The sequence below is a fragment of the Malania oleifera genome, chromosome 8 (genome assembly GCF_029873635.1).
Source record: "Malania oleifera isolate guangnan ecotype guangnan chromosome 8, ASM2987363v1, whole genome shotgun sequence".
NCBI lineage: Eukaryota > Viridiplantae > Streptophyta > Magnoliopsida > Santalales > Ximeniaceae > Malania > Malania oleifera.
This window is the reverse complement of record NC_080424.1, coordinates 84,833,087-84,844,427: the sequence shown is the minus strand read 5'-3', so window position 1 is coordinate 84,844,427 and position 11,341 is coordinate 84,833,087. Positions and strand designations below refer to the sequence as shown.

General features: G+C 35.4%; 1 pseudogene; it reads right to left on the bottom strand.

The window, feature by feature from the left end:
• Positions 1 to 1,043: 1,043 nt before the first annotated feature.
• LOC131162782 (chitinase 1-like) lies at positions 1,044 to 1,584 on the bottom strand (annotated as a pseudogene).
• Positions 1,585 to 11,341: the final 9,757 nt, after the last annotated feature.

Here is an 11,341-nt window from a genome sequence, read left to right as displayed (position 1 = left end):
TTCATCCTTTCAAAAAATTTTTAACATTAAACTAAGCCTATCTTTTCTTTTTGTTTTAAAAATTTTAATGCAATTTCGGCAGCATGCCGTCTATAAATTGGATGTTTTCCCACAAAACCTACACCTGATAGGTTCAAATGATTATTTAGAAGAAGTTGAAGGCAAATGAGAACCTATATCCATTACCAGCATGCAATACACATCAACTGCATCCGCCATGCAGGAGGCATTCTAGACTAGCATGCAATCATATAGCATATTCACGACAGTAATACATGCAACCATATCTTAAATCTAGAATATAAATAACAGAGAACAATGGATAATATTGGGTTCAGTGTAGTATTATTATTCATCCAGACATTTGGACATGAACGTTATGAGATGATGAGAGCATTTAATTTAAATAATTATGAAACTAGTGCTCCTTGTGAGTTATGTATATATTCAACATATGCCTTTTTCAAATTTTCAAATCCTCAGCCAAGTGTATATAATATTTTCAATGATTTCGGCACGACAATGAATGCTTGAAGCTTACTCGACCAAAAACATATAAATGAATGTCCATTCTAAATGAACTAAGTCTACATTGCCTCATTTATTATGATTCCTAAGTTTCACTCATCATTTCAAAAATATTTTAACATTAAACTAAGCCTATCTTTTGTTTAGGACTTTGGAAAATTTTAAAGCAATTTTAGCAGCATGCCGTCTGTAAATTGGACGTTTTCCCACAAAACCAGCACCTAATAGGTTCAAATAGATCATTTATAAGAAGTTGAAGGCACACGAGAACCTATATCCACTACTAGCATGCAATACACATCAACTGCATCCGTCATGCAAGAGGCATTCTAGACTAGTATGAAATCATGTAGCATATTCATGACAGTAATCCATGTAACCATATCTTAAATTTGTAATTTAAATAAAAATTATTATCTCAAGTCATCTGATAATATGCAAAAAGCTTTTAAATGACTTAAACATATCTTGAAAAATCAATGTGAGACCCAAATAAACATGAATCTGCTTTGCCACTATCGTACTATATACAAAATAACAAGCCTCTGAATCATTTGAGTATTGAAGTAGCTAATGAACTGAGACACAGATGTTCTATTATCATATGCATAAAACTGAAAATTAACATAGTCTATGAGGTTCCCATAACTCTTCCACAGAGCCAAGTAATGCTTCTGAACTTTGTTATCATCAAATGGAGCTATAGAAGCAAAAGAGATAACCCCATTCTCCTTAAGGGTCGCTATAAGCTGGCTTATGCACTGAGCAAAAGTTTTAGGATCAACTTTAAAATGCTACTTTGACATTCGAATGTTTACCTTTGATGGAAGAAACATGGGAGGGGCTGAGATCATCGGAATCCCAAAAGATGCTTAAGTTTCCATTTGTTGGACGAGGAGAAGATAAGGCAGTGTAATCAATGGCGAAGGGGAGAATGAAGTGGAATTGGACTTGCGGGTTAATGGGTACGTCTGAAAATGTGACATGTTTGAACTCAGCTCCTATGTATTCACTGAAGACACCGGAGGCATTGGGTGCTGTCTGGGTTGATGAAGAGGGAAAGGTATACAATAAAAATAAAAATAAAAATCACTAATTGATCAAGATTTTATATAGAAAATGGCAATTTAGAAATTATAATAAATTATTAATATTTTCCTAAGAATTCATATACCAAGATTTTTATTAAAAAAAAAAAAAACAATGAAAAAACATCTTATTATGTAAATATTAAAATTTCAATTTTTTTTCAAAAGGTTAATCAGAGCATTAGTGTCATAATCTTTTTTATTAAAATTTTTCACATCCATAAGTCCTATATTTATATGGGTTTATAATAATATCTCATATCAATGTTTGTATTTTATAATTTTTAAATAAGGTGTTAATTTTTATAAATAACTCTGAATATTCATACTTTAATATTGGTAAACTAAATTATGACAATATATTATTAACTCATCTTGAAAATATATCTAAAGTTTATTGAAATTATATAAATATTTTACACATTATTATTTACATAAAATTACATGCAATACATATGAGCTTCCAACTAGCATTGAACTACCTCTTAAAGAATAAAATAAAATTTTGATAGTCCTTAAAGTGATAAATATGTAAAGTTAAGTTTACCCTTATATTAAATAGAAATTTCACGTCTCAAAACCTACATTTTAACTCCATTGAGACCCTTCCTCTCTCGATCTATTCGGCTTATAACTCTTCGAATTTTAGGTTAACCATCTTCTATGGAACCCAAAACATTCACAATGGTGAATTAGTCCTCAAATTTATGTTGCCTAATAATGCAATACACATCAACTGCATCCGCCGTGCAGGAGGCATTTTAGATTAGCATGATTTAACATGAAACTCAGTTTGTGATGATAATACCTTATAATTAATAAGAGAAGCAATCCGCATCATCTAGTCCAGATTGGTGCATCATATCCTCTAACCGCACTTGCCTATCCATCATGGCTTGCATTTGAGCTCAAAAGCTGGAGACCTCCGATCTCAATTCCACGTTCTCCATAACGATCATCTGCATTTATAGAGCCATCTTCTGCTTATCATACTCAGCCTCTCGACACTATCGTTTCATCTCTGCACGAGCCGCCGCACCCATGGATGATGATGCTATTGGGGCGATGTAACCACTTCCAAGACCTTTTACTCAGCCCCCCGCTCGTTACCCAAGCACCTGGGAAGTGATCTTGAAATTTGCCATGTGCTGACTCCCCTATGAAACAGGTGCATCACTTAGCTTGACCATCTGTGCCTAATTTCAGTCATGAAAATGATAAAAAAGAATAAGTAAGACTACAACTTTGATGTTTTAAATAAAGTAATAAACTAAATCTTTTGCTTCACTTATATGTCTGTTCTGCGCACCCTCACACCACTCCCCCGATCACTATTGGTGTGTTCTCTGATATGGATCCGGCAGCGGTTCCTCTGCGCTAGTCTTGGGATCACGCTACATTATCATATAAGATATCATTAGTATTATGTCATGTAATGATCAGATAATTTTATATATAGTAATTACCTGGCGATGATTTACGAATAGCCTTGATCCACCGCAATGCGTCGTAGGGAGTTTGCTGCGGTTCGTAACATTTGTTTCACATATGGCCTACAAGGAAGATGTATTGACGACATATTAGTGACATCATTGTGAAAAAATTAGTGATTATAATACAAACACATTACTTGATAGTGCGGGTCGCGGAAATAGCGACACACCACGTCCCAATCTTCTTGGGATATCTTATCGTATGGTCGCGATTTTGCTTCATCTCCCATCGCTTGAAAATGGGAGCGCATTTTCGAGCGATAGGTTTTAAATTTATTACACAATTAGACTTCGACTGTCCTCCTCACATGGTCATCCTCGAGGATGTCCATATCAAACTCCTCCTGCATATATAGGTAATACAATTACAATGTTAGATAGTTGTTAATTAGCTAGTATATTAAAAGTAAAAACACGTTTAAATTAAAAAAAAGCTTTATAGGGTTTGGGAACTTACCAAAATGTGCATGTAAAGAACCATGCGCTGCTTCTGAGTCACCTGCGGCTAGCTGAATGTGGTGATTGGAGCATACTGTCGGCATATAATGTCGAACTCCTTCATCCACTCGGTGCACCAATCGTTCAGTGGGGCGGTGTATCCGGGAGGAATGTCGATCCGAATCCTTTATTTAGTCCTATCCAGGTGCTTTTTCAGCGACATGTTCTTCGCTATACCATGACCTGACCTGACCATGGACGTAGATGCTGAAAGTATAGTTAATTTAAAAACAACATTATAATCATACATGTGAATAACTATCATCAACAGTTGATATGTAAATAAATTAATCGTATCCATACCAACACTGCTCATGACGGTCGGCAACTCACCCTGTGTTTCAGTCGCATAAGTGGTATCCATGTCTGGCCGAGGTTCTGATGGCTCGGACAATGGTGCCGCCGCATCAAGACCAACGGGGTCCACCGATCTGGAGGATGTCAGATCATCCTCATGTGATGTACTCGTGTGCCTGAAAGGATTTCTCCAACGTTGTCCTCTTGGTGCCATATCTGCAAATTAATAGACAAGTAAATGTAAAAAGTACAAATATTAGATGGATGCAACATACATCTATTTTTAAGTTATTTAGACATGTCAGATACATAGTGACTAAAATAACATGCCTACCCCACCATATATGTCCTCAATATCGGTATCATCCTCACTTTCTAAAGTGTCTTCCTCTTCACTATAGTACTCGACCCCTGTTTTATCTTCCCCATGAGTTTCTTCATCGTTGATGAAGTGAACGTCCACAGAAGGTTCAATTGTAATGTCAGCAGTCTCTACGTGTTCTGCCCTGACACCATCCCTATGCAATGGTATAGGACCAGTGCCTTCTTCGACAACATCTGTAGTAAATTGCGCTACTACGTAGACAGATGGCTCATCTTCTTGGAATGCAGTCTCACTGGCACTCATCTCATTATATGCAACTTCTGCAATAGTGTACAAACTTCATGGAGGAATCTTTGGGGCCACATGCCATTCACCCTTCAATTTGGTGTCTTTAAGGTAAAACACTTGTTCTGCCTGCGTCACAGGCACGAAATGGTCATTTTGATACCAGGTTTTGCTAAAATTGACACTGGTGAAGTAGGCATCGGTGTTTATCCCAGTCTTTTTATTGCCGATGTCCTATCAGGTACACTTGAACATGTGGATGACTCTATTTGCTCCATAGTTAAGCTCTATAATGTCAACCAACACACCAAAGTAGTCAATTTCTTCATCTCCTTCTGTGCCTAGTACCGAAACCCCACAATTTTGGGTTCTTCTATGTAGTTCGAGGGACCTTGTATGAAATCGTAACCCGTTAACAATGCAACCGCTGTAGCAGTTAACTCATTGATTGGGGCCACATGCCAACGCGTACAAATCTTTACTTGTCGTTGGTTCCTTATTGTAAAATATGACTTTCATCCATTAAATAAACAGGAGTTTAGAAGAATAAACTGTCACTAGTGAAAACATACATTGCTTCTCACTCAAGTAGTTTTTGTTACTTACACGACTCCCAAACCAGTTGATAAATTCCTTCTTATGTCTTTCGTCAACATTTCATTCATTTTGGGTCAGGAGTTTAGCTTTATGTTCACTATATGAAACAGTAGTACATGTTAATGTCAAGTAAGTATATAATTATGCATATGTAAATACAATGCAAAGTAAGGAGTTTGGAACCACGTACTCAATATATGGAATAGTTTCATCACAATTGTTGAGGATGTAAAAATGAGCCTTTTATAGGTCATCCGTATCAATGAAATCATAAACTCGTGCACCGAGAGGCTAAACATTTTCTTGAAATATAGAGCTCATAGGTTCTTCATCTTCGGCATTAATAGTATGAATGTCTGCATTTCGCTCATTACGAGTGAACATTGTGTTAATATCATGTAGATACATTGAGCAAAATGCAAAACATTCACTGTCAATGTACGCCTCAATGATTGAACCTTCCGGCCGTGCCTTATTGCGCACATACCCCTTCAAAGTGGACAAGAACCTATGCATTTTATGTAGCATTATAGATTTGTAGACACAATAAAAAAAAAAAAAAAAACAAGGAAATAACGTAACCATTATACAAGGACTTTATACTTTACCTCTCAATAGGATACATCCAAGGATATTGAATCGGTCCTACAATTATGGCCTCCCTTGGTATATGGACAGCTAGGTGGATCATCACATCGAAGAATGCTGGTAGAAAAATTTTCTACAGCTTGCATAGTATGTTCACGATGTCATCCTCTAACCGTTCAAGTACGTTTATGCTCAATTTTTTTTAGCACAACTACCGAAAAAAGAATCTCAGCTCAATCAGCACTGAGCAAACATCTTCAGTCAAGTGTCCAAAAAGGAAAATGAGTAGAACTCGTTGTAGAAGGACGTGACAGTCATGAATTTTCATTCCTAGCATCTTCCCTTCCTTCATATTTATGCATCGAGCTATGTTCGATGCATATCCATCGGGAAACTTCGCTAGTTTCAACCATTTGAAGAATTTATTCTTCTCATCCTTTGAAAATGTGTAACAAGATGATGGCATGAGAATTTTGTCCCCATCACGAAACAGGTGTAGCTCAGGTCGTATTCCCATGTCTTCTATATCTCGGCGAGCATTTGCGGTGTCCTTTGTCTTCCCATTTATATCAAGCAATGTACCAATGACATTCTCACAAATGTTCTTTTTGATGTGCATGACATCCAAGTTGTGGCGTAGTAGAAGATCTTTCAGATATGGCAACTTGAAGAAGATGCTTCTCTTTGTCCAATTCAACTCCCATATAGCGCGTTTTCTTTTTCTACTGGTCGGTGGTTTCCCAAATTTCACATCTCCGATCAACCTTAGCTGGTTTAATATCTCTTCCCCACTTAGCCGCTTTGGCAGCGACCTTCGTTCAGGTTTTCCATTGAAGCTTCTGATGCCACGAGTCCTCCAAGGATCCATTTTGTAGAAAACGATGATGACACATAAAGTATAACTTGCGGCCATGCTTCAAGGATAAGGACCCAACATCCTTATTACATACTGGGCATGCTAAGTAACCTTTTTTGCTCCAACCTAACCGATTGCCGTATGCGGGGAAATCATTAATTGTCCACAAGACTGCAGCATGCATCTGAAATGTTGTCTCAGTTTCCACATCGAATGTTTCCACTCCTTTTTCCTATCATTCTTTCAACTCGTCAATTAACGGACATAGGTAAACATCAATATCATTACCAGGTGCTCTCAGTCCAGGAATCACCAGAGACATAAAAATGAAAGGTTCTTTCATACATCACCGTGACAGCATATTATATGGCATCATCATAACTAGCCACATGCTATATGGGTTGGTCATGTTATTGAAAGGATTGAACCCATCTAAAGCAAGGCCAAGTCTGATTTTACGAGGATTATTAGCAAACCACAGATACATTTTATCAAATTCGGCCCAAGCTTCGGAGTCCGGTGGATGGCTAAGGGTGTTTCCATCTTGAAGACATTTCTCTTGACGCCATCTCATATCTATAGTAGTCTTTTTGCACATATACAATCATTGCAGCCACTAGATTAATGGAAAATATCACAAAACTTATTTGGGGATCTTTTTACCCTTCTTCTGATTAGTTGTATATCTCAATTCGCCACAATTTGGGCACTCGTTCCCATTTTCATGTTCACCATAAAAGAGTGTACAATCATACCTACATGCATGTATTATAGTGTAACCGAGACCCAATTCACGCATGTATGTTTTCGCCTCATAAAAAAACTTGGGAAGTGTTTTACCATCAGGTAGTGCTGCCTTAATGAGGCTCAAATGCATGTTGAATGCGCTTTGAGATAACCCATGCATTGTCCTTGCATGAAGCAACTTTATCAAAAACTCTAATTTTGAGAACTTTTTATAGTTTGGATATAGGGGCACCTATGCATCCCCCATGAGATTAGCAAATGGTTTACCGAGTCAATTCAACGTACTAGGATCGCAAGGTATGATACCCGCTGAAGTAGTTTCATCACCAGTACGCGACACACTGACATCACCCGTGTCCATTGCAATCCCCCTTTGCAAGTCACCTAAAATTTCAATTAACCCTTCCGAATGTGTATCACCACCTACTATATTTGCCCCCTCATCTTCATCGTCATCATTATCGCTCTGAACTGCGAAATCTTCACCGTGGAACACCCATCTTGTGTACCTTTTCTCCATTCCAAAGTATAACAAATGTGAATGGACCAGATCAATGTGTTTAAATGTTATGTTTTGGCATTTCTTGCAAGGACACCTTATTCTACTGGCTTTGTCTGCACGAGGATGCGCGAACTCTATGAAATTATGTACCCCTTTCACGTATTCTGGCAAAAGCCTACCTCGAGCGTTCATCCAACTCTTATCCATGTTCATTAATTACCCTATAATATATTCAAGTAAATGGTGTTCATTATATTCTCATAATGTTTATCATGCATGCATCGTGAATTTTATAATCAACCATCATACTCTAAAGAGTACGAATCTTATCCCATTCAAAAATGTTGCATTTACATTGCGATCAATCGCTCAAATTCCTTCGTTGTAGTCATTATAAATTTCAGCAACATCTCCCCATGGCTCTCCAAGTACATAAGAAGGGGCAAGTGAAAATTTTACTAGTTTTCCACCACTAACAAATTGTCACGACACCCCACTATGCACCTAGAGAACACAAGTAGAGACGCGCTCGAAATATATAATGACAATTGACAAAGTGTGAACGATGACATTAATGTAAATACAACTTTCTGAATTGTCCACATTGGACAATCCAAGAATGGTTGCAATACAAGCATTACTAATCGTAAATGAAACAAATAATTAACCTATTCAAGTGATTATTAGTCAACATAGTATGACTAATAATCAATTGAAATATAACAATTGATTTGTCTCACATGTACGATTAGGAATGAATGTATAGTAACCGTTCTTGGACGGGTCTAAGCTTCAAAGAATACATGAAGTTGAAAAAAAAAAAAACATGCTAGGGGCTACGATTTCAGGCTTTGGTTTTGAAGAATATAAGACTTATCTATGCATTGCATGTACGGATTTGTTTTTTAATAATATGCGTAAGGGCGATCAATTTTATCTAATGCAATGGATGTCTTAAAATGACATTTTTTCAAAGTGGTGTAAACTTGTTTCCTTTTTTAAGGATTTTCGATATAAAATAGTTAGAATGGAGAATAGCTTTCATTTTTACTAAATCAAAAAAAGAATATCACACCAAAATGAAATGCCAAAATACTAAAAACTAGTAGAATTGCACAAGAAATATAAATATAAATAAAGGAATAGCAGAATTTCACAAGCAATAGAACAAACACAATAAAATAGCATTATTCCATCACCTTGAAGCAAAATACTACAATTTCATTGGAAGGGCAATCTCAAATAACACATTGATCATATAATCGAAATGTGTGAGTAGCTTAAATACCCAAAAAAAAAAATGAATACTACAGTTTAATGATTGCTCGTATAACTATTAAAGAGAATATCTAATTGGCAGGCAATGTAACTAAATTTATATATCCTTAATGTGATTGTGCTTATTGTACTCTCTAATAAGTAACCCTATAAGACAGATAGGACATACTCAAGTCTTTCTAGATTTTCAATGCTTAATTCACAATCTAATGGCTAAGAATACTTTAAAAATTAAGTATTGAGAAGTATCATATTGCCTTGTCAATAGTATTTATCAAAATACTACTTGCCCTATGAAAGTATCTAAACTAGAATACACCTTTGTAATGCGTATGCTATGAAAATATATTGTATTAGTACCAAGTAGGTGTGATAAGCATACTCAAATTGTAAAACAAGCTTATGAACATCAACTTGTGAATTTGAGATTACTTGATTTGATTCTAACATGGCCTACATATTGTTACCAAAAACACATTAGGATTGATTTTTTTTTCCTTCTTGATAATCATAATAATCCTCATATGATCATTTAGTATATAGATAAATATGTTTTTAATACTATATTGATGAATTTAATCCCAAAAATTTTAATGACCTATCATCAATACTATAAGCGCAGAGAAGGAAAACGAAACGGGGAATGGAACAAATAATGGAAATAGAAATGCAAAGACTATTTAGGTAAAATAGACTTAATTTGATAGACTTAATTTGCGAGCTATTTTAGATGATAGAAAAATGAGAGAGCATTGTCAAAGCTTAGGTGAATAATTATACCAATTTATCGTTAGAATTTTAATGGTTAGAATTAACTGTCTGTTCAATTGTGGAAAATGTTTTTCATTTTTAATTGTTCAAATGATTGCAAAATGTCATTTTCTTTTCAAGTTTTTCAATATTTGTATATAAAAGTTCAAAAAGAAAAAGAAAAGATTTTGTTTTGGTGGCGTACAAATTTGAAAAATGCTCATATAAAATAATTTGCCCACAGGTTAACCTTTTAGTAACCTATTAAAGCCTTGGGAGAGCATTTGACAATGAAAAGGAGCACAAATTAATAGTGTGGTGCAGATTGTTCCATTTTCCGTTTCAAATTGTATTATCTATCAACTCCATCATATATATATATATATAGATGTAAAATAGTGTGGTCTGATGGGAGGACCACACTAGTCGTTAAAATATTTTTTAAACAAAAATTGTATACAAACCAATCAAACTACGACAACAACAATAATTCTTCTCTTCCAATACATCCGACTATGAGATTAAGGACTATTAAACCAATCAAACTGATTTGATTATTTATTAGCTTAAGTAGATTTGGACTAGTTTGATTAAGTTTGATTTTAGATGATGAACTAGACCGGATTCCGATTCAACCGATCGAGCTGACAAGACCAGTAAAAACTTTTGCTTTGATTTGTACCTTACCCATTTGTTAAAGGCCAAACATGTTTGGTAAAAATGCAAGAGCATGGGATGAGGTTTGACAATGGGCTTTTTCTTAGTGGATAAATGGAACAAGAGTAAAACTTAAAGCTCATGATATTTGCGATAATGAGGACAACTCTTATCACTAAACACTAGCCATATAGGTACCATTATTCATTTAAACTAGTGGTCAAGGAAGCTAGTAAACAAAGAAGAGTAAAAGAGAGAAGATAAAAAAGAAAGAAACATTATGGCCTCGTTTGGAAATGGTTTGGTTCCATCCATGTTCCTACTTCCTACAAAAATAGCCAGCATAAATATGTTGGCAACAAATATCAAAGTTCATCTAGACTATATATATTTCTTCTTCCACTGCAAAAATATATTCCCACATTTTGGAACCAAGGGTGAACTATACAGTGCTCAAAGTGATCATATTTTAAAGTCATAAACATTAATCATAATAATAATAATAACAATAAAACAAACAAACAAAAAATGCACCCTAAAAGAGGAAACTGTGGTTCTGTTGCTATTGGAATTATAGTCACACTACAATGCATATGGTGGTCAAATACAAATGCGTAGGTTCTTAGACTAAGTTTCCACCAAAATAATTAAAATACAAAAGAAATTTCTCCTCAACAGGAAAACACGGAAATGCAAAATTTACTTTGGATGATAGCTGCAACAACAGTTGTTCAAATATGCTTTTGGGTTCTAATTTGTGAATATTGAAGGAAAGCAGTGGCAAACATAACAAATTGAGGAATAATGCTTCAAAAAAATGGGAGTGATAGATACTGGAAAATTACATTATTG